General features: G+C 38.3%; 1 long non-coding RNA gene across 2 annotated transcripts in view; it reads right to left on the bottom strand.

Moving 5' to 3' along the window:
• LOC105238945 overlaps nucleotides 1-25100 on the bottom strand; it is a 141681-nt gene that overhangs the window by 34423 nt on the left and 82158 nt on the right. The gene's annotated exons all lie outside the window — the stretch shown is intronic.

Here is a 25100-nt window from a genome sequence, read left to right as displayed (position 1 = left end):
CAGAGAGAGAGACAGCCAGCGAGAGAGGGAACAGAAGCAGGGGGAGTGGGAGAGGAAGAAGCAGGCTTCCCAGTGGAGCAGGGAGTCCAATGCGGGACTCAATCCCAGGACTCTGGGATCATGCCCTGAGCCAAAGGAAGACACTTAACGACTGAGCCACCCAGGCGCCCCAGGAAAATATCTTTAAAGAACTTGGATTTGGGGAAATTTCTTAAAAATAATTTCTTAAACAAAAAGTACAAACCATAAAAGAAAAGATTAATAAATTTGACAACTTTAAAATTAAAAACTCAGATATAACAACCCACGAATGGAAAGATATACCACAGACTTAGAGAAGATATTTACAAGCCATATAAAAACTATTTATATTCAGAATACATAAAGAGCTCTGAAAAAAAGTTAGAAAAACACAAAAAAAAAACCCAGTCATAAAATGGACAAAGACTACATACAGGCAATTCACAAAAGGTAAANTCTGAAAAAAAGTTAGAAAAACACAAAAAAAAAACCCAGTCATAAAATGGACAAAGACTACATACAGGCAATTCACAAAAGGTAAATCTTTTTTTTTTTTTAAAGATTTTATTTATTTATTTGACAGAGAGACAGCCAGTGAGAGAGGGAACACAAGGAAGGGGAGTGGGGGGAAGAAGCAGGCTCCCAGCAGAGGAGCCTGATGTGGGGCTTGATCCCAGAATGCCGGGATCACGCCCTGAGCCAAAGGCAGACGCTTAATGACTGTGCCACCCAGGCGCCCCCACAAAAGGTAAATCTGAATGGCCAATAGACATATTACTATCAATGCTCAACTTCATTAATAATTAAAATGCTAATTAAAATTAGAAGATATTTATTTATACCCATTTAGACTGACATGCATTTCCAAAGCCTGACTTTTTCAGTTTGGGGTGAGAAATTGCAACATCAAGAACTCTCATCCATGACAAGAAGGTACAACTGAGGTCCATCTCTGGAGATCAATCCAACAATATCTAGCAACGTTGAAGATGCCTGTACCCTATGGACTAGCAAGTCTGTTCTAGATACCTTAAAGAAACTCTTACAGGTATGGAAGGACATATATACAGGAATAAGCATTTCAGTATGAACAGGAGAATGGATAAATAAATTATGGTATATCTGTGCAGTCAAATTATACCGTCATGAAAAGTGAACAAATTAGAGTAGCATGGACTAGTATGAATGAATCTCGAACACAATGCTGAACATATACAGCAAAATGTAGAAGTGTATAGTTTATTATGAGTCGCTATATTTTAATACTCATGAAATACTTTACAATTTTATAGGTAAAAAAAGAATAAAAGCTTTCACTAAGAGTACGGGAAGCAAGCAACTGGGACCCCTCTTAGGAGTGCCCCACAGTAGCTATTTGAAGCTCGAGGTTGACTCAAAGTTCGGGATGAGTCTTACATTAACAAAAACTTCCTGAGAGGGAATTTATATTCCATGTGGTTATGTTTTTAAAAACAAAACAAAACAGGGGCGCCTGGGTGGCTCAGTGGGTTAAGCATTGGCCTTTAGCTCCGGTCATGATCCCAGGTGCTGGGATCGAGTCCCACATTGGGCTCCCTGGTCAGCAAGGGAGCCTGCTTCTCCCTCTGCCCCTCCCGCATCTCATACTCTCTCTCTTTCTCCTCTCCCTCTCTGACAAATAAATAAAATCTTTAAACAACAACAAAAAAAAACCCCAAAACAGAATTGCAATCTCTTCTCCCAAAGATGTTGGGGTCCGATAGTGTTAAAAGCATACAAGTGATGAAAGAATCTCTATCACCTTCCTTTAAATGTGCAAAATAACCCTGCACATTGAATCATGGCACTTACTGGCACAAGTAACCTGGTAAAGGCTGCATCTGGAAGTGCTAGAGAAAAAGCAAGAGGAAGGTAAAGAAGATAATCAGCTGGACTAACTGGAGAAGCCTAACTGTACATAAGTAGGGCTACAAGATTTAGCAAATAAAAATGCAGGATTCTTAGTTAAGGTTGAATTTCAGATAAACAAATAATTTTCTACTATAAATGTATCCTAACATAAAGGTACTCTTCTAACTCAGAAATTCACTCTAGGCATGGCAATTTCTCTTAGGAAATAATGTGAAATAGCGAAAACGAGAAAAAGAAAAACCAGGATTTGGATGTCTAACAGATCTGAATTTGCACTGCAGCTCTCTAGCTGTGTAACTCCAAGCCAAATGCATAACTTCTCTGAGCTCCATTTCCTCATTTCTTAAAGGAGTATAGTAATATTTATCTTACAAGAGTAACTGAAATAGCATTGTGAGAATCTACCTGGCTCACAGTAGTTACTCAATAAATAACTTTTAAAATCCAATTGAGCAATTATTAAATGCTTACTAGGATAGTCCCTTTACCCAGCTTTGGGGCTATAAAGATGAATAAGAAATGATCTCTTGTTCCAAAAGAGCTCAGTTTTTTTGGTGGAAGACATTTACAAACCAGATAAGCAAACAATCACAACACCACATGTTATGTTCTGTACCTGAACTGTGTGCAAACGATTTCTCCTTATTCACTCGTCAAAATCCAACCCTACCTTTGAGGTCTAATGCAAAATGTACTTCTTCTCAAAGTGTCACTCATTCTCCTGGGTCAGAATTAGTCTCTCCCTCCTCTATCCTACCAAGCAAGTTCACTTCGATCGCTGTTGTGGAACCTAAACTTAATGGCTTTAGACTATAATCACTCTCCCTTCCTGTCACTTGTGCTAGATCACAGGCTGAAACACAATTTATTAATTTTTATGTCACACCTTCATATAGCATATGGTATATGTTCAGTAAATGCTTAGGTTGCCTTTCCAAATGGAACTAAGCTTCTGTTTCTATGAATGCAAATAAACAGTCAGGTAACAAAATCCTTTCTCAGGCAATTGCCTTAGGTTTTGAATCCAACTGACACTTGAAAATTTGACACACATTTTTTTGTATTAAGTGACCCAGAATGAGCGATACGACACACTCCAGGGTAGATGAAAAGATAAGGAGTATGTATTGTGAACAAAAATAAAGTTGTGGAGCAATATATAAAATACAATATTTTTTTATTTTAAAAATGCCACTATTATATATGTGTTAGGTTATATATAGAAAAAAAACTTGAAAAATATATGCTGAACTATTATTGCTGGGATTAGAATTATGGAAAATTTACCTTTTCTAAATTACGGAATTCTGCAGTATTTAAATATTTTACAATGAGCAGTTGTTAGTCTGCTAAGCAGAAAAAAATAACAAAAAATAAATTAACTCAAGGACTTATGTCATTGTATCGTTTGCCCATTTTCGTTTTCATGTCAAAAATTTTGCTTTTGGTTAGAATACAAAATAAGACTTTTCCTGAAATAAATGAGTGGCAGTAACTCTATTTTTAAAGCGAAAAACCAAATGCATCCCCTGCCTTTCATCGTTCTGTATTAGAGACCCAAAAGAAACAGCAACCTTGGATCATGACACCAGGTCTCATAAAAGGCAAAAATAGACAAAATTATTTCCCACTTTTTTTTTCCTTGTCCTCATTAGCCTGAAATACTTAAGCGCTTCATTTCTTTGGTCCGATCCTCTTCCGCGTTAGCTGGAAAAAAATTCTTTAATGCTGCACATAAGGAGTCAAGTGGAAGCCAGTCAAGTGCAGTATTGATTTAGCAAAGGGATAAGGGAAGCAGGCACTTCAATATTTCCCTGCCTCCCCTGGGAAGGTTAAGGAGAACTTAATTCAACCTGAAGTGGTGTAAATATCCCGAGATGAAGCCCCGTTAACAGAATTGATGTAAGGCAGCTAACGGCTGTCTCCAAGCGAAGGCACATCGTCTGTGAACAAGTTTACAGCGGTTCGGGGCACAGGGCAGAGGCGTGAGCATGAGGGAGTGGAAAATGGAACATGCTTCCTGGGCCGGTGAGGAAATTAAAAATTGCCCCAGAACTATCATGCATCAAGTGTTCTCTTCAATACTTAAGGTACTGCTGAGAAAGTAAAAAAGGAAGCATATCTCAACTTGAAATGTCCTTGAATGTTCATGTTTAATTTTATTTTGGGAACCTCTTGATCTTGGGACAGCTGTGAAGAAAGAGCTTTCCTTTTCTAGCTTCCTGGGAGGAAACTAAATGACGAGTGAACTCAAACCAGAATGGAGATGAGCAGCAATCTCCATTCCTGTTTAGGATTAGGGAGAATCAACATTACAGAGATGCAGTTCCTTTCTATAGAAAATGCCAGGGGAATAAACAGAAGACAGATAGGAAACTTTCAACCCCTTTACTTCAGAAGTGTTGGAGACTTGCTGGGCGATTTACTTCTCCCACGCATGCGTCTTTCACTGAGTATTCCCTCAACACGGCCTTCTCTTATTCATTGATTCAACCTTTTTTTTTTTTCATGAGTATGTATTAAACGCTCACTGTGTCCAAAGCACCGCTCAGTACTCATGACACCATTTCTCAGGTGCTTCACATCCAGGAATACCGTGAAGAGGCTTCTGCTTCTACTCACGGGTGAGGAAAAAATGGACATTACTCCTCTCCTCCCTTGCATCCTGGCTGCCGGCTGCCCTTACTGTCTGCATCAGAGCTGGCTTGGGATAGAATTAGTCTTTAATTAGTTAACCTTTAATCTACATAAACTGATTCAACAGAGGTTAGGACTATACGTGAATTAGGGCTCAGTAAATTTCAAACCATACTTTCAGGTTCTCTCATGCAGAAAAATAAATAAATAAACAATTTAAGGCAGTGGTTCATAAGCTTCACTGTATGTTAGAATCACCTGGAAGTGTCTTTAAAATCCTGACACTCAGGCTGCATCCACACTACATAAATCAGAATCTCTGGGAAGGAGACCAAGCATCAGCGGGTGTTTTGGGTTGTCTTGTTTTGTTTTACAAGTCCTCAAGAGATTCCAATGTGCAGCCAAGGTTGAGAACCAAAGATTTAATGAAACTTGGGACAACTATGTCTTTGCATCTGGGATTTATTTTTCCTTATTCCCTAGGTTTTTGTTTGATTGATATACTTCTGATGGCTAGGATGCTGAAAATTTCACTCTGTGTCTATTGGGGTGTCATTTTCTAAGGATCACAGATAATTCAGATATAATTATTAGAACTCACACAGGTACAGCCACTCCATGCTAGTGAGTGCCAAGCTTCAAGACCTATGTTTCTCGAACGAATTCTCAACATTTGCTGCAACATGGACGGCACTGGAGGAGATAATGCTAAGTGAAATAAGTCAAGCAAAGAAAGACAATTATCATATGATTTCTCTCATCTATGGAACATAAGAACTAGGATGATCGGTAGGGGAAGAAAGGGATAAAGAAAAGGGGGGTAATCAGAAGGGGGAATGAAACATGAGAGACTATGGACTATGAGAAACAAACTGAGGACTTCAGAGGGGAGGGGGTGGGGGAATGGGATAGACGTGATGGGTAGTAAGGAGGGCACGTATTGCATGGTGCACTGGGTGTTATACGCAACTAATGAATCATCGAACTTCATATCGGAAACCACGGATGTACTGTATGGTGACTAACATAATAAAAAATCATTAAAAAAAAAAAGAAAAAAGACCTGTGTTTCTCCAACTAAGGGAAGATGCTCAGACACTGCATGAGAGAAATTCCAAAGCATTTATAGAAATTTAATCTGTGAACCGCCTAAGCACGTGCCTAGGGATAAGACTATAGCAACTACATCAGGTAGAGAAAGGAGCTAGCAACTTTCAGTCACCCTTCCTTCACCTCTTCCTCTCTTCCTTTTCCTGAACTCTCTTGCAACACTAAAAAGGCAAACTGAAAGAGCAGAAGAGCAAATAATTGTTGAGTGCTGTATTTTAAAGATTATTTAGAATATGTGGGGGAAGCAATTTAAAAATCCTTAAAAGTCTAATTCTCCCTTTTGTGAACCTAGATTTATTTCTTGGGTCTTTATTTTTAAAAGCCAAATTTTTATACCTAAGTCAAACATTACAGCCAAACAATATACATCAGGCCAAAAATGACCTAATGTAACCAACTCACTTATATGAAAGTGAAGGAGGGGTACCTTTGGTTTTATACAAAATAAGCACCTGGATAAAAGGTGAGGTCAACGTTGGAAGCAGCAAAGGTCTATATAAAAAATATGGAAACCCCAGTACAAAATATCACATAAAATGTTGTTTGCACACAAGCGTTGTTAGAACTTTATCCTGATTTTTACCATCAAGTAACAAAGCTTATAGTTCTCAGATGATTTTAGCACTTCATTTGGATTTTTAATTATGAGATATTCTACAAAGTATAAATAATAAAACTCATACATTCATCATCTCACATAAGAAATAACACATTACAACTGTAATTATATCCCTTTATCTACCTACACCAGATCCAATTCCTCCTCTCTCCTTCTTACAAAGAAAATTTCTATCTTAAATTTGGGGTTTGTCACTTTCATTAATACTGTACTTTTATTCTGTTTAGGACATAAAAATATGTAATACTGTTTTGCACATTTAGGCCATACGAATGAAATCGTATGCTATGTATAGCTTCTACAACTTGCTTTTTATCTTTCCCTGTAATGTTTGTGAGACTCATCTATGTTGACATATGGACTATTTTATTCATTTTTGCTTCTAGAGAGCATACCACTGGATGAATTATATCAGTATTTCATATTTTTAATGGTTTGTGTTGTCATCCATTTGTGTTTTTACCTTTTTGATTTTCCAAATCTTTCACTATACCTGTGCTCAGGGCACATTTTCATGCCATGTGGTTGAGTATTCCTAATATATGTACCCAGGACTGGCATTACCGGGCCATAGGATATATACAACTCCAACTCCACTAGATATTGGTAAATTGATCTACAAAGTAGTTATCTCATAAATGGGATAGTAAATGGGAAATTCTCTTTAGCAAAGCCTAACTACCAAATCACTTAAATAAGAATCACAATGAATGCTATTCTCATGATATAAAGTGTTGCTTGATGCTCCATTGTTAAAGTTGGATCCTACAGTCTCTGAACCTTTTAAGGAAAGGTTGGAGTGTGGCTATTTTAAAAAACCCAAGAGCATTTTACAAATAAGTAGGATATAAATTTAAAGTAGTTGTGTCCAGGGGGCGCCTGGGTAGCGCAGTCGTTAAGCGTCTGCCTTCGGCTCAGGGCGTGATCCCGGTGTTCCCCGCATGAGTCCCCCATAGAGCTCCTCCGCTGGAAGCCTGCTTCTTCCTCTCCCAGTCCCCTGCTGTGTTCCCTCTCTAGCTGGCTGTCTCTCTGTCACATAAATAAATAAAATCTTTTAAAAAAATTAAAATTAAAAAAATAAAGTAGCTGTGTCCACAGGAATAACATTTATAGAACAGTTTTCGGTGATGAATTATGACTAAGGCAAATAGGTACAGAATCAGAAATACCCCTTCTGTGTATTGGGCATTACATTTCATGATTGGAATAAACTCTACCAAATGCAAATACTTTTTTTTTTTTTAAACCCAGAGAAAAAGAAAGGGATAAAACCACCCATGAGTGAAAGTGAAAGAATTGTCTGGTTTGTGTTGAGCGGGTTTCGAGTCTGATAGGCATCTACTCAGACAATGAAAGTTAAAAGTTAATAGCATGTTTAATTCTTTTTGATTAAAATTGATGTGTATTTCTGAAGACTGGCAATTATGTACCTAAATCACAGCACAAAACCAGCCCTCAGGTTCATGAGGGAAAAAATTGATCCCTTTGTTTGCTTTTTCATTCTCACTCAAAAAAAAAAAAATCTTTGTGGAGAACATTCTATACATTGTTATTTATGCAGGCACAGGGATAGGCCTAAGGAGATCTCTGTTCATACAGATATTGCTATTGAGAAGGACAAACAGTATGGTTTTCTTTCATGCAGATATCCACTACGGTGTCTCTGTGTTCTGAGCAATCTCTTTATTAGAGGGTTGATGTGGCTATTAGCTGAGGAGGGAAAAGAAACAGGATGAAAAACCCCAGAAACCAAAGGACATGACTATGAAGCGGCTTATGAAAGCCAGCCTCTAAACGGCCTCCAATGATTACTGCCTCCTGGTAATCACCCCTTTATGAAGTCCCCTCCACACCAAATAGGCTGACACGAATAGTACATTGAGAATAAACATGTGTGACTCTCAAGGCTAGGTCATAAAAAACATTGCAGCGTAAGTTTGTTCTCTTGGATCACTCTCTCTAAAGGAAGTCAGCTGCCATTTTGTGAAGCCCTTCAAACGGCCATACAGAGAGACACACCTGGCAAGAAATTGAGCTCTCCTGTCAAGATCCAGCCTCTCCAAGCCAGCCAGGTGAGTGGAGCACATTGGAAATGGTTCCTCCACCTCCGGCCAAGTCTACAGGTGACGGCCGCTCTGGCCGACAGCTTGACAACCCCATGAGAGTCTTCAAGCCAGGATCATGCATTTAAGCTGGTCCTGAGTTCCTGACCCATAGACACTGTGTGAAATAGTAAATGTTTATTGTTGTTTTAGGTTGTTAAGTTTTGAGGTAATTTGTTATGCAGTAATAGATAATAAATACAGGGTTGGAAAGAGGAAATGAGAGCAACTCTCTTTCTTCCTTTCTCCAAAACTGTAATAAATACTGTTTATCTTTTTGATTTAAAGAATTAAAACAGTCCCCCCACCCCAGGTGGGAATGGGGGACAGCTAAAACACCATCCACAGAAAAAAACTAGTATAGTAAAAAGAAAAATGTTTTACCATAAGTGAGTGTATTCATTCACTTATTCAACAAATATTTATTGAGCATACTATTTGTCAGATACCATGCTAAGTTAGATATCCACAACAGTAAACAAGAGGGACGTGAATGCTGCCCCATGGAATTTACATTGTAATAACCAAGAGGTACAACAATCAAGTAAATAAATAATTCAAATTCTTATAAATGCCATGAGTCCAGTAAATGATGTATTTCAATATGTTATAGGGATAGTATGATAGGTCAGACCTCTTCTAGGAGATGCCATCTAAGCTAAGACTTGAAGGATAGAAAGAAAACCATCATTGACAGAAAGGTGGGAAGGGGAACCCAGAGAGAGAAAACAGTGTATCTAAAGGTCCTGAAGTATGAAGATACAATGAATGGACTGAAAATAGCCAGAATTAAGAGAATCCAATGTGTGAAGAGGGGAGTAGCATGAGATGAGAGTTCATTCAGTTGCTTTCAAATTTCTAGGAAAAACACATCATTGTGAAGAGACCATAAAAATAATTTCACTTACATACAAGGTCTGCTTCAGATAATCCTTCTCCTTCACACTTAAAGAAATATTTACAATCTGATAGAAGAAAGGAGTTCAGGGGAGCCTGGGTGGCTCAGTCGGTTAAGCATCTGCCTTTGGCTTAGGTCATGATCCCAGAGTCCTGGGATCAAGCCCCGGGTTGGGGGGGGCAGTCCCTGCTTAGCAGGAGTCTGCTTTTCCCTCTCCTGCTCTCCCTGCTTGTGCTCTGTCAGATAGATAGATAGATAGATAGATAGATAGATAGATAGATAGATAAAATATTTAGAAAGAAAGAAAGAAAGAAAGAAAGAAAGAAAGAAAGAAAGAAAGAAAGAAAAAGAGAAGAAGAAAAGAAAAGGAAGGAAGGAAGGAGTTCAAGCCAAACATTAAACTTGAGCACTCAGAACCTGCTGGTTCCTCACTTCCCTGAGCTCCAACCAAATGTGTTTCTCTTTTTGCCAAGATATCTTGGATTTCAGGTGCCTGGGTGGCTCAGTCAGTTAAGTGCCTGCCTTCGGCTCAGGTCGTGATCCCAGGGTGCTGGGATGGAGCCCATGTCTGGCTCCCTGCTCAGCGGGGAGTCTGCTTCTCCCTCTGCTCCTCCCCCCAAATCCTGCACGTGCTCTATCTCTCTAAAATAAAATAAACTCTTTTTAAAAAGATATCTTGGATTTCTAGACGTGTAATATCAATGTGCAGCACTGTAGGCTTTCTTTATAGACACATGATGGCAGAGTCTAGTCTTCAAGCTGGTAAAACATACAAGAATATGAATACATCTCAAAAAGCTACATTGTAGGGAAATCCTAAAGCATATTGGATCTAAAGTATTCCAGACAATGAAGTTTAGTTGGAAAGTTTCTGGCACTTCTCAGGGGATTGCGTGACTGCTTTGGAGTTTTAAAGACCAACTGTCCTCAGTGTTCAGACTTAAAATTCTGTCTCTGTGTACGACCTTTCAGACTCTGTTTGGCGAAGAAAGAAACTGCAATGTAAAGTCTCAAAATCACATTGTAACATTGCTGGCTGGCTAGGTGATGAGGGACCTTATGCTATTTATTTAGTCATGTCGCCATGCCCTTTCCAATTCCAAATTCATCCTTCCCTCCAGAAGATTATTGAGATGGAACTTGTGAAATATACAGCCTATTTCAACAAACAGCAATCGACTTCTTCCTTTACAGTTTCCAGGAAGGGAAAGAACTCACCTTGCCAGCCAGCACACAGGCTTGCTACAGCAAAGCTACAACCAAAGGTAAAGAATCCTAACTGCCCAAAGGCACCAAGGGGATTGTCATATACACAGTGTGGATGTGTCAGAAGACAAATTTTATGAGGAGTTTAATCTACGCATTGGAAAGAGAATGGCAGAACAGTCCCGTGGGACCCACCTCCAGGGCAGACAATGTTTTCACTCTGTAAAGAATCCCACTTGATGAGAATCGATACATGACGTTGGTCTTGACTACAAATAGTTCATTACAAGCTGAAAAAAGGGCCGCTGTCATCCCACTTGCTGTAATGGTCCCAACTCTCTCCATGGCAGAAAAGCCCACAATTACTTGATATAAAAGAATATATCGGGCAATTCAAAAGCTAGAAATCTCACGTTGAGATTTATAATTACAGGGGAACAGGTGTCTTGCGTTTTTTAAGTCCCAGTGCTGGTTTACAGCAGGACAAGCGTGGCCTTGGTTCTGTCCCCTCCTCTAGAACTCCTCCAAATGCATGGACTAAAGCTGCTGGTCCCTAGAGAATGTCTGACGTGCCACAGTGTGGCTTCTGGAGAAATGGATACTCTCCTGCGCCTGAATTAGAAAACCTTGACCAGGACTAGAAGAGGCAAATGCACCGTCAGCCATGGGCTATTCCTGTCCCTGCAGTTGCTGCCCATCCTCAAAGCTGGGGACAGCTATGCTCACGCTATCTGAGGCTCCTAAAAGAAGCTTAAAACAGCGCCCCTATGACGCCTTGATTCCATTCAATGTCATGCCTTCTACTTCGGAGGGCAGCATTACATCTTTTCCTTATTGAATTTTTTATTTAAGTATGACATGCATTTGGAAGGGTGCAAAAATCCTAAGTGTACAACTTGATGAAATATCACAAAGTGAATATATTTGTGCAAACACTGGCCTCTTCTCTCTCCATCCCTAGCCCACCCTCCTCTCAGGGGTAGTGCCATCAGTCAGATTCCTTGGATTTTGAATTTTATATGAATGGAATCATAGAGTACCTATTGTCCTTTGATCTGAGTTCTTTAACTCAATACTACATGATATTGATCCAACTTATTATATGTCCTTGTACTTTGTCCATGCTTATTGCTGTGTAATATATTATCATATGAACATACCATACTTCACTTGTCCTTTCCACTGTTGGTGGACATTTGAGTTGTTTCCAGTTTTGCGGTATTACGAATAATGTTACTAAGGTGTTTATGTACATCTTTATGCATATACACAGACACTTGTATGCCTAGGAGTGGAATTACTAGCTTTTAAGGTATGCGCACATTTAGAAATTGTTCTTTATGCTCTTGCCCTAGAAGATACTTTGTACTTTCTTTCCCAGAAAAATGTCAACTCCCAGAGCTTCCTCCACCAGTTTCTTCTTGGAGCTCTACTCTCTATCACAGAATGATAGTGGGCTACGGGACAATCATTGCCCTTGGCACTTCTCAGGAAGTGACCAAGAGGCATTCCCGAACAGGAGTCTGACCAATCCATGAGTGTTCTCTTGTGGCCACAGCCTCTTTTCTTGGATCAATACCCTACGCCCTTCTGTGCCACCGTCTGGGATTTTCTGTCCCCTTCATACTTCCCTCTTGCCAGAATCACATACTACACTATCAGAATTACACAATGAGGCAAGCTCTGAGAAATTTTAATCACTATAAATGTCCTTCCTTGAGAAACCCTATACCCCTACCCCCCCAAGGGATGCAGCATGCTAACTGTGTAAAGAATCACGCTGATGTCACTTCCACATGGCTCACCTTCTCTCTCAGAAGACAGGATTGCAAAGCACGGGCTCTGGCTTGCCCTGGAAGTAGCATGACCTCTACTAAGGTAATTCTAAGAGCAGAAGGAGGAAAGTAATACCTGTCTCCTACTTACACAAGGATGGGATTTATTGAGTGTTAAAGAAATAACACTGCTTAAAAACTTAGTGATGAAAGGAGTATAAATATTTTAAAAATTATCTTTATTATCCATTTCGAGCCCCTTAGCAAGCTTGCACTTAAACACCTATCTATTCTTAAGAGGAAACAGTTTACAACATTTCAGAGCACTTTTGGAGTATCTCATAATCTCCAGTCGGTAAGTTACTTATTTGTGACTGAAGATCTTTTCACTCATCCCTATTAGTCTCATATTAAGAATAGCTGATGACTACATTCTTACTATGACACTTTACAAAAAGCAATTAAAATTGCTTTTAAGCCGCTGCTTTTCCTTCGAGTAAATAACACCAAAGTCTTCATCTTTTCGCCAGGTTCTAGCAGTGTATTCCCTACTCATGGCCATACTCCAAACTCAAATTTTGGAGTTCCAAACTGTCTTGGGTCATTTAATTATAATTGGCCAACATCAAAACCCATAACATTCTTTCATTTGTTTATTCATCCATTCAATAACTAGATCACTGTCTTAAGTCTGCTATGCATAAGCTTGTGATTCAGTATAGAACAAGACAGATGAGTCCTTCCTCTCATGGAGCTCACTTCCTAAAAGTATTGGAAAAAAAAAGTAAAACTATACAACTTATAAAGGCAAAATGAGGAAAATAAAACCAAATGCCGACCTAAAGAATGACCGGGACAAGGGCTACTTAAGATTGCATGATTGGGGAAGGTCTTTCTGAAGAGGTTACACTTGGATTGAAATCTAAATGATCATAGGAATTGTCATTGGTAAGGTTTGTGAAAAAGGTTTCCATGCAAAGGATACAGCAATGACAGGCCCTGCGTAGGGTAAGTCACTGAGAACCACAGCATGATCTGCAGAGGGAAAGGAGCTATGTGGGGAGACTGGGTATGCAGGTGGGAATCAGCCCAAATCCAGGCTTGTTGGCTGCCATAAGGAGTTCATCTTGCAAGTCTCAGAGGTAATGATTCCATTGGTGAACGATCATGTATGTAAGTTGTTCTCTGGATAATAAATCCAAGAGTATGATCCCATCACTATTATATGCACCCTTCCACTTTGTGGTTCCTGGCATTCCCACGGTCTCTCTGCCATTGGCGCTGCTAGCCTCCTTTTCTATTTTAAAGCCCCTCTTCTTCTGAAACGTAACCTTTAACTGAATTCTTTTTTACAAGCCAAGATTTAATTCCATCATATCTGAAGAGTTGAGACGTAATACACTTAGTTTTTCACACATAATTATCTTACCCGTGGCCAATAGGAAGCAATAGTTAAGAGCTTAGGCTTTAGATTGCATCAAAACCAGGTTCTATTTCTGTTTTTTGGACACTTTTACTGTGTGTAACTAGCATATTACTTCTACCTTCCTGAGTTTTTTTATCCGTAAAATGGAAATTACTTTTTTAAAAGATTTTATTTATTTATTTGAGAGAGAGAGTGAGGGATAGAGAGCGGGGGGTGGGGGGCAAAGGGAGAGGGAGGGACAGACACCTCCCCCCCACTCCCCACCAAGCAGGGAGCCAGACCAGGGCTGGATCCTAGGACCCCGAGATCGTGACCTGAGCCAAAGGCAGACACTTAACCAACTGAGCCACCCAGATACCCCTGTAAAATGGAAATTATATACCTACCTCAGAGTTGTTGTAAGGATTGATGGAGATAATACACATTAACCTTCAAGAGATGACCATTAATAATTATGCTTTTCAAAAAGCAAAAAACATAGAACTTTGTAGTAAAAAGGGAAGTTAGATCTTACTCCATTTACTTCTTTCATTTTGTGTTTAAGCCTCTCTGAAGCTAAATTAATTTCAATGGTCACATAGTTAGTCAAAAGTTCACCAAATTTCCCTAGTCAATAGCTTAATAGAAGAATCATTCGACCATTCACTACTTGCTTTAGCTTTGAGATTGGACTTTATGAACTACATAATCATTATTTGAATAAATCATGAAGACATTATGATACCTGATGTGGTAAATTGTGATTGGAATAGTGTGTGGTTTAATAAATGCTATTTTGGGGGGCACCTTGGTGGCTCAGTCAGTTAACCATCTGCCTTTGGCTCAGGTCGTGATTCCAAGGTCCTGGGATGGAGCCCCACATGGGGCTCCCTGCTCAGTGGGAAGCCTGCTTCTCCCTCTCCCCACTGCTCATGCTCCCTCTCGCTAACTCTCTCTCTCTCTGACAAATAAATAAATAAAATCTTTAAAAATAAATAAATAAATGCTATTTTTTAGGACTTGAGAGAATCAGACCCATGAATTCTACTTTTTATTCTATTCGTTAAGTGGAAAAAGTCAATAAAAAGATGTGGTTTTTATATAGAGCACATAAACCAAATGTGGATTGTAATTAATAGACAAAGCTCAGACGAGAAAATAAATTGTAGGTTATAGAAGAGCTTTGGTAAGCAAATTATTTGGCATAATGGATATGTGCACTAAGGGCCAAAATCTAGACAAGTAGCTGTTCTGGCATGGAATATATGAAACCTACTTATTTCAAGGGTCTGTCATTGGCAAGTTTTCACATAGTTACCACACAGACATGAACTGAACTCTATAAGTGTGAAAAAAATCCTGAACCTTAAGTGTAAGTTTAATAAGTAGGCTTTTACATGAACTCTGCATGTTGTACTCCTATTTAACTTTTACCATTGGCTTTTAAAATTATTTTATTATTTGCTTATTTATTATGTAAGTAAACTCCAATCACAGAAGAAAAATAGGAAACATAAATAAGCAAAAGGAAATTCATTTATAATCTTACCATTCAAAAGTGACTATTATTGACATCTTGCCAACTACACACACACATTCTTCACATATCCAAGTTAATTCTTATTTTATCTAGAGAGATATATCAGAGGAAATTGACACAAACTTTTTTTTTAAATTTTTTGGAAGAGGCTATTTATTTTTTATTTCTTATTTTTTTTAAAGATTTTTTATTTATTTATGTGACAGAGAGACAGACAGTGAGAGCGGGGACACAGCAGGGGAGAGGGAGAGGAAGAAGCAGGCTCCCAGCGGAGGAGCCCGATGTGGGACTCGATTCCGGAACTCCGGGATCACGCCCTGAGCCGAAGGCAGACGCTTAACGACTGCGCTACCCAGGCGCCCCGACACAAACTTTTAAATGTAATATTATACTGAAAAGTGACTATCACAAATGAAAGAAGCATTCCATATGAAGAACTTCAAATTTTCACAATTATTGTTTACTACACTTAATTAACCAACAACTCCTTTTCTTCAGGAATATATAAGGGATTTATGACAACAAATTCCATTCTAATTCAGCAAGACTGTACTAAATACCTGAATAGTCCCAATATTTGGGGACATACAAAACAAGTGTCTATGTTTTTGATAAATTATATCTGCAAGGAACACACACAATAAATTCAGTTACTTAAGCAAAATGGTTAGTAGGAGGTGAGAAACAGGGCTAAATGCCCCCATTCAAAAGACACAGGGTATTAGACTGGATAAAATAGCAAGACCCATTAATAGGCTATCTATAAGAGACTCGTTTTAGACCCAAAGACACCTCCAGATTGAAAGTAAGGGGGTGGAAAACCATTTATCATGCTAATGGACATCAAGAGAAAGCTGGAGTGGCAATTCTTATATCAGACAAATTAGATTTTAAAACAAAGTCTGTAGGGGCGCCTGGGTGGCACAGCGGTTAAGCATCTGCCTTCGGCTCAGGGCGTGATCCCGGCGTTCTGGGATCGAGCCCCACATCAGGCTGTTCCTCTATGAGCCTGCTTCTTCCTCTCCCACTCCCCCTCTCGCTGTGCTCCCTCTCTCGCTGGCTGTTTCTGTCTCTGTCGAATAAATAAATAAAATCTTTAAAAAAAAATAAATAAATAAATAAATAAAAATAAAACAAAGTCTGTAATAAGAGATGAGGAAGGACACTGTATCATAATTAAAGGTTCTATCCAACAAGAAGATCTAACAATTGTAAATATTTATGCCCTTAACATGGGGGCAGCCAATTATATAAGCCAATTAATAACAAAATTAAACACATAGATAATAATACAATAATAGCAGGGGACTTTAACACCCCACTCACTGCAATGGAGAAATCATCTAAGCAGAAGGTCAACAAGGAAACAAGGGCTATAAATGACACACTGGACCAGATGGACTTCACAGATATACTCAGAGCATTCCATCCTAAAGCAGCAGAATACACATTCTTTTTGAGTGCACATGGAACATTTTCCAGAACAGATCACATACTGGGTCACAAATCAGGTCTCAACCAGTACAAAAGATTGGGATCATTTCCTCCATATTTTCAGACCACAATGCTTTGAAACTGGAACTCAATTACAAGAGGAAACTTGGAAAGAACTCAAATACATGGAGGCTAAAGAGCATCCTACTAAAGAATGAATGGGTCAACCAGGAAATTAGAGAAGAATTTTAAAAATTCATGGAAACAAAAATGAAAACACAAATGTTCAAAACTTTTGGGCTGCAGTAAAGGTGGGCCTAAGAGGGAAGTATATAGCAATACAAGCCTTGCTCAAGAAACAAGAAAGGTCTCAAATACACAACCTAACTTACACCTAAAGGAGCTGGAGAAAGAGCAGCAAATAAAGCCTAAACCCAGCAGGAGAAGAGAAATAATAAAGATTAGAGCAGAAATCAATGACATAGAAACCAAAAGAACAGCAGAACAGATCAACAAAACTAGGAGCTCATTCTTTGAAAGAATTTATAAAATTGATAAACCCCTGGCAAGATTTATCAAAAAGAAAAGAGAAAGGACCCAAATAAATAAAATCATGAATGAAAGAGGAGAGACACAACCAATACCAAAGAAATACAACTATAAGAACATATTATGAGCAACTTTATGCCAACAAATTAGGCAGTCTGGAAGAAATGGTTGCATTCCTAGAGATGTATAAACTACCAAAACAAAACAGGAAGAAATAGAAAACCTGAACAGTTCCATAACCAGCAAGGAAATTGGAGCAGTAATCAAAAATCTCCCAACAAACAAGAGTCCAGGACCAGATGGTTTCCCAGGGGAATTCTACCAAATACTTAAAGTAGAATGAATACCTATTCTTCTGAAGCTGTGTCCAAAAATAGAAATGGAATGAAAATTTCCCAACTCTTTCTATGAGGCCACCATTACCTTGTCCTAAAACCAGACAGGGGCGCCTGGGTGGCGCAGTCGTTAAGCATCTGCTTTTGGCTCAGGGCGTGATCCCGGCATTCTGGGATCGAGCCTCACATCAGGCTCCTCCACTATGAGCCTGCTTCTTCCTCTCCCACTCCCCTGCTTGTGTTCCCTCTCTCGCTGGCTGTCTCTCTCTCTGTCAAATAAATAAATAAAATCTTAAAAAAAATAAAACCAGACAAAGACCCCACCTAAAAGGAGAATTATAGACCAATCTCCCTGATGAACATGGATGTAAAAATTCTCACCAGGATACTAGCCGATAGGCTCCAACAGTACATTAAAAGGATTTTCACCATGACCAAGTGAGATTTATTCTTGGGCTGCAAGGGTGGTTCAGCATCTGCAAATCAATCAATGTGATACACTACATAAATAAAAGACAGGACAAGAACTATATGATCCTCTCAATAGATGCAGAAAAAGCACTCGACAAAGTACAGCATCCATTCTTGATTAAAACTCTCCACAGTGTAGGGATAGAGGAAATATACCTCAATATCATAAAAACCATACACAAAAAGCCCACAGCAAATATCATTCTCAGTGGGGGAAAACTGAGAGCTTTCCCATAAAGTAAGGAACATGGCAGGAATGTCTACTATCACCACTGTTTTTCAACATAGTACTAGAAGTCCTAGCCTCAGCAATCAGACAACAAAAAGAAATAAAAGGCAACTGAATTAGCAAAGAAGAAGTCAAACTCTCACTCTTCACAGATGACATGATACTCTATGTGGAAAACCCAAAAGACTCCACCCCAAAATTGCTAGAACTCATACAGGAATTCAGCAAAGTGGCAGGATATAAAATCAATGCACAGAAATCAGTTGCATTTCTATACACTAACAATGAGACAGAAGAAAGAGAAGTTAAGGAGTCAATGCCATTTACAATTGCATCCAAAACCATAAGACAGCTAGGAATAAATCTAAACAAAAGGCAAAGGATCTGTGCTCAGAAAACTATAGAACACTCATGAAAGAAATTGAGGAAGACACAAAGAAATGAAAAAACCTTCCATGCTCATGGATTGGAACAACAAATATTGTTAAAATGTCTATGCTACCTAGAGCAATCTATACATTCAATGCAATCCCTATCAAAATACCATCAATTTTCTTCACAGAGCTAGAACAAATAATCCTAAAATGTGATGGAAACAGACAATACCCTAAATAGCCAAAGTAATGTTGGAAAAGAAAACCAAAGCTAATGGCATCACAACTCCGGACTTCAAGCTCTATTACAAAGCTGTAATCATCAAGACGGTATGGTACGGGCACAAAAACAGAGACATAGATCAATGGAACAGAATGGAGAATGAAGAAATTGACCCTCAACTCTAAGGTCAACTAATTTTCAACAAAGTAGGAAAGAATATCCAATGGAAAAAAGACAGTCTCTTCAATGAATGGTGTTGGGAAAATTGGACAACCACATGCAGAAGAATGAAATTAGACCATACACAAAAATAAACACAAAATGGATAAAGACCTAAATGTGAGACAGGAATCCATCACAATCCTCCAGGGGAACACGAGCAGCAACCTCCGTGACTTCGGCAGCAGCCAACTTCTTGATAGCCACATCTCCAAAGGCAAGGGTGACAAAGGCAAAAATAAAAATGAGCTATTGGGACTTCATCAAGATAAAAAGCTTTTACACAGCAAAGGAAATAGTCAACAAAACCTAAAGACAACCAAGAGAATGCAAGGAGATATTTGCAAATGTCATATCAGATAGAGGGCTAGTGTTCAAAATCTATAAAGAACCTATCAAACTCAACACCCAAAGAACAAATAACCCAATCAAGAAATGGGCAAAAGACATGAACATACATTTGACATACAAATGGCCAACAGACACATGAAAAAATGCTCAACATCACTCGGCATCAGGGAAATACAAATCACCTCACACAAGTCAGAATGGCTAAAATTAACAAGTCAGGAAACGACAGATGTTGGTGAGGATACAGAGAAAGGAGATTCCTCTTACACTGTTGGTGGGAATGCAAATTGGTGCGGCCACGCTGGAAAACAGTATGGAGGTTCCCCAAAAAGTTGAAAATAGAGCTACCCTTTGACCCAGCAATTGCACTACTGGGTATTTACGCCAAAGATACAAATGTAGTGATTCCAAGGGGCACCTGCACCCCAATGTTTATAGCAGCAATGTCCACAATAGCCAAATTATGGAAAGAACCCAGATGTCCGTCAACATATGAGTGGATAAAGAAGATGTGGCACTCCTCCTCTCTTTAAAAGAAAAAAAAATAATAACAACCTAATTTGATTGCATTTCTGATCTACATGCAGGGCTCTACACAAGTTAGATGTAGTGCATGCTAAACGCTTGGCATTCAATGAGTAGACACTTGGGAACTCTACTACACATTTGCATTAATATATTTTTTTCAAGAATCGTAAGTAATATATTTTTTCACCCATCCCACATCTAAATAAAGTAATCCCTCTTTAATTAAAACATCTTGCTTTAAACATAGCAACACATACAACAAACTCTGTTGTATATACTGCATTATCACCAAAACAGGAGTGTGGAGTCAATATACACTCTGTCCATGGCTTATGGAAAGATCTGACTCTGAGTTCAGCTATGATACATCCTATACCTGAAAAGTAGGAGTTCCAAGTCAGCTCATAGCCCTGATATTAAAAAAGAAATCCAAATATTCTATTAAAAGTTATCTGCTTGCCAATTGACACGCTTATGTTTTATTTAAATCATCTTGCTATTCCTTGTGGTTTCAGATAAAACTCATTTTATTTAAACAATTATATGTCATTGCCCAAAATGATCTATTCATCATAAACCCTGAGCAGCTAATATATGTCAGCCACAACCCTAGGGGTTGTCACGATTCAAGAAATCCAGGCATGCCTGGATGGCTCAATCAGTTAAGCATCTGCCTTCGGCTCAGGTCATGATCCCAGGGTCCTGGGTTTGAGCCGTACATCAGGCTCCCTGCCCCACAGGGAGTCTGCTTCTCCCTCTCCCTCTGCCTGCCACTCCCCCTGCTTGTATCCTCTCTCTGTCAAATAAACAAATAAAATCTTTTAAAATCAACAAATAAAAGATAAAGAATTCCAGCCCAAAAAGGAGTTTGCATTTTATTCACCTCTCTCTCTCTAAAACATCAAGAAAGTCCAAGAACTTAGTCCACTACAACTCTTATTATAATTTCCTGTCATCTCTTACTCTGTAGTACTTCAAAATGCCCAAGTCCCCCATCTCTCTGTTTACCCCTGGAGACCTCCACCCTGTCCCGCCATCTTGGTTCTCCACTAGCACCAGTGTCCCCCACAGTGAGCTCCCCAAAGCTCTCACCTTCCTTCCTTATAACCCCTGAGCAGTGTGGGTTCTTTGTTTAATTGCACTCCTCACAGAAACTGCTCCAAAGATTTTCTCTTTCATCAGAAGACAAATGCTGTGGGGGGAGGATGTGAATCTGCATATATTACTATTTTTCACACCACAATTATAAGCATTCAAAACTCATCTCCTTTGATAAATAATGAGAAGCTCTTAGCATGATCCAGGGCTATACTTGGTTGCCAAAGAAAGATATAGATGTGTGTGTATACACACTCATGTGCATGCCAATGAGTCTGTGTATCTTGTAGGGTGTGTGTGTGTGTGTGTGTGTGTGAGTCTGTGTGTCCTTGTAGGGTATGTGTGTCAGTGAGCCTTGAGTCCTTGTAGTGTGTGTGTGTATGTGTGTGTGTGTGTGTGTGTGTGTGTGTCTATGTAAAGTACTGGTTGTTCTCATTCCTCAGACCTAGCATTTCCAGATAGAAAACAAGTATTTCTTTATTTATAATTTAATTTAATCTTAATTTCAGTAAAGTTAACATAAAACAAGTATTATTTTACCTTGGCCAAAAGAACCTATAAACCACACTACCTTACAAGAAACAGATTAATGTGTGGCAAATCTTAGCCATGTAGTTAAAAATAAAATACAAAGAAATTAGAAGGTAGAATATGATAAGCCACCTTTAGGAATAAATTTGTCCCTTCTCTGCAATCCCCTGCATTTTGGTAACCATCTAAAAAAACTTATACAGCAAATGGTACAGTTAAGCATGAGGAACACTTAGAAGATCTGGGCACGGAGGGTATCAGCTGTCACTGAGAACATGATTCCTCAGCTGTTCCCATTCTTTCCCCTTATAAGTAAGTTCTGTCACATAGGCCTATAAAAAGGAGAGGTCAAGACAGCAATTTCCTTTTGATTCTGATTATCATATTAAGTTACTCAGGATCGTAGCTGCAGAAAGCCTCTAAATTCTTCTTTCTCCTCCTATAATTTCTGTTTATAACAAATAACACCTAACCAAGCGCAATATACATTATGTCCAATAGGACTAACCATTTTTTAAAAGGGCTCAGTGATGTAAATTGTGAACCTGTTTAGACTTTCCTTCTGTATTATACCTGACTAAAACACAAGGAAAGTTGACTAAGTGGGAATGAGACCTTACATCTCTTATATTTGAAGTTTCAGGGTGACTTGTTTTTACATTTTTTAGATTTTTTTCATTAATTTTTAAAATTTTAGGATACTTCTAGATTTATGGAAAAGTTGAGGGAAGTTCCCATGCACTCCACACCCAGTTTTTCTACTGTTAGCAACTGTATGGTACACTTGTCACAAGAAACCAATATTGATACACTATTAGTAGCAAAAAAGAAAAGTCCATGCTTTATTTGTATTTCTACCTAATGTTCCTTTTTTTATTCCAGGCTTACATCTAGGACACTGCATTGCATTTACCTTTCATGTGACCTTAGGTGCCTCTTGTCTGTCAGTTTCTCAGTCTTTCCTTGTTTTTGATAATTTTGACAATTATTAAAAGTACTTTTCAGGAATTTTGTAGAATGTTCCTCAGTTTGGAATTTATTGATGTTCTTCTCATGATTAGACTAAGTTATGGGTTTTGGAGAGGAACCTGTCAAACACCACCTCAACAACATGATCAAGGTTAATATGAATAATAATATTATATAGATATCATGTACCCTTGATATGATATGAATGGCACCTGTACCTTCGTGAGGTTTACTCTTCAAGTAGAGAGGTCTATGCCAACATATTTAATTCTGTGAATTCATAAATCCAAGACATATAATTGATAACACAAAGGGATTTAGATATATAGTGAGATTAAGTCATTTCCCCCTTAATATGAAATAAAGTATTCTTACTTCAATTCTTCTTTGTCTTTTTTTTCTTTTCTTTTTTGTTTTGTTTTGTTTTGCTCAGAACACAAAAAGCCCTTTTACATGTAAGCCTGTCATCAATTTTAAGGGATTTCTGCATATGGAGCAAAATATTAAAACAGGCAGTGAATTAAAGTAAGAGCTTATCCATCACTCAGTAATTGCAGAAAAAAACCATTTTTCCTTTGACAGTCCAAAGGAAAACAAATTAGTGGATACATTTCTGCTATTTTAAAAGGTGTTTCTATTATAAAACATAACATTCTTTTTAAAATTCTATTCTAATTATTTACATTTGAGATAAGCAATATACCTACGTAAAACATGTTCAGATTCTCCTAACTGTCCTGTATGTGAGAAATGAGTACCAGCAGCTAATGTAGGTAATGACTCAGTCCTTGCTGTGGAGCAGCAAAGGAAAGAGCTAATAAAAACACTTCTACTGGGGTGCCTGGGTGGCTCAGTCAGTTAAGCATCTGCCTTAGGCTCAGGTAATGATCCCAGGGTCCTGGGATGGAGCCCCACGTCAGGCTCCCTGCTTAGTGGGGAGCCTGCTTCTCCCTCTGCTGCTCTCCCTACTTGTGCTCTCTTCCTCTCCCATTCTCTCTCACAAGTAAATAAATTTTTTAAAAAGTCTTAAAAAAAAAAGCTTCTCCTGAACCTATGTGCCTATGTGGATAATACAATCCAGTAGACAGGCCACCCCAGGACATAAGGAGACTGACACTAGGGATCAGATGTGACTTAAGTAAATTATTGCTAAGATGAGAGTCTAAATGTCTCTTAGTTGTAATATATGGAGAGGAATAATGACCTTCCCCAAATTGGGGAATGCTTTTATATCAGACAAAAACAAAATGGAAAATGGATAATAAATCTATATCTTTAAACACAATATTCAACAATTAGAATATAAATGTGTGTATTTACACTTATACACTTATATATGTGTGTGTATATATGTACACGTGTGGGTATATATATATGTACATGTGTGGGTGTATATATATACATACATACACACACACACACACATATATATGTAATTATCTAATGTATAAGTATGTTTTTTAAAATCCCAAACTAGCTACTGAGTTTTTTGGGAGGTTTTGTTTTGGTTTGGTTTGTATTTTTGGTTTTTTTGTTTTTACTAATTAATAACCACTCATTAATTAAATACCATACAAGTTAAAAAACAGAAGTGAAGATAAGATGGTACATTGGTTAATCGTACGCTTCTTAATATGAGAATCCAGCTTTGAAAACTGAGGAATCGAAAGACAGAAAATGAAAACTTTTCAAGTTACCCACCAAAACTCACATCATATTGATAATTTCTCTCTTTATTTCTCTGTCCACTTAGATAAAAAATATATCTTACCTCTCTCGTATGGATAAAAAAAAATTCAGGAGAAAAGTAACTGGGCTTTATGCCATTTAGGAAGTAAAATGAGTATCTGCTTTGACTGACAGTTACTTTACTATTAGAAAAGCTGTTTTGCAAGAAGGTAAATCTTGCTGTCATTCCATTCCATTTAATTTTTTTCATTACAGAAAGAAAATTAAGTTATAGGAAGTAGCTTTGAATTATTTTTCTTTAGCATACAGTACATTACAATTAAAAAGAGAGAGGGCGGGGAGAGAGAGAGGCAGAGTTCGTGCTCCCTAGAAGGGAAAGCACTTTAATATTTGATGGGCTTTCCTTATACGTCTGCTTTTTATTTTTAAACACCACCACCTCTTTGCTGACCAACAACTTCTTGCAAATTATGGCAAGGGGGTGGGGGGAACATGAGCAAAGGAGCTGAGTGAAAGTTGGTGATGCTCCCTGCCAAAATTCCAAGTTGAAATCAAATCCTTTGGTCAAGTTTCTTAGGCATGAAAAAAAGAAAAAGATTTACAACTTCAGCAGAACTGTAATTCTACCAAGAAAAAGTATCAGTCAATCTACTTTACTGTCACCAAAGGATCTGAAGCTGGCGTTGTCATACTTCTTTCTCCTTTATATATGGAGGTGGGGGGTAAAAAAAAAGGCATGAGGAGTTAAAAAAAAAATTGATGAAGCTCTGACCCTTTAGATTCCATTTATAGTCTGAGCCTGAATGCCATCCCCCTTGACTAGAGAACTGTCCAATCCAGCTGCATGTGTCAAGATTCTATTAGGCACTAAGTGAAATATATATGCATGCCCTTATA

The sequence above is a fragment of the Ailuropoda melanoleuca genome, chromosome 2 (assembly GCF_002007445.2).
Source record: "Ailuropoda melanoleuca isolate Jingjing chromosome 2, ASM200744v2, whole genome shotgun sequence".
NCBI classification, from domain to species: Eukaryota; Metazoa; Chordata; class Mammalia; order Carnivora; family Ursidae; genus Ailuropoda; species Ailuropoda melanoleuca.
The sequence above is the reverse complement of the archived record's forward strand: the minus strand, read 5'-3'. Positions and strand labels throughout refer to the sequence as shown.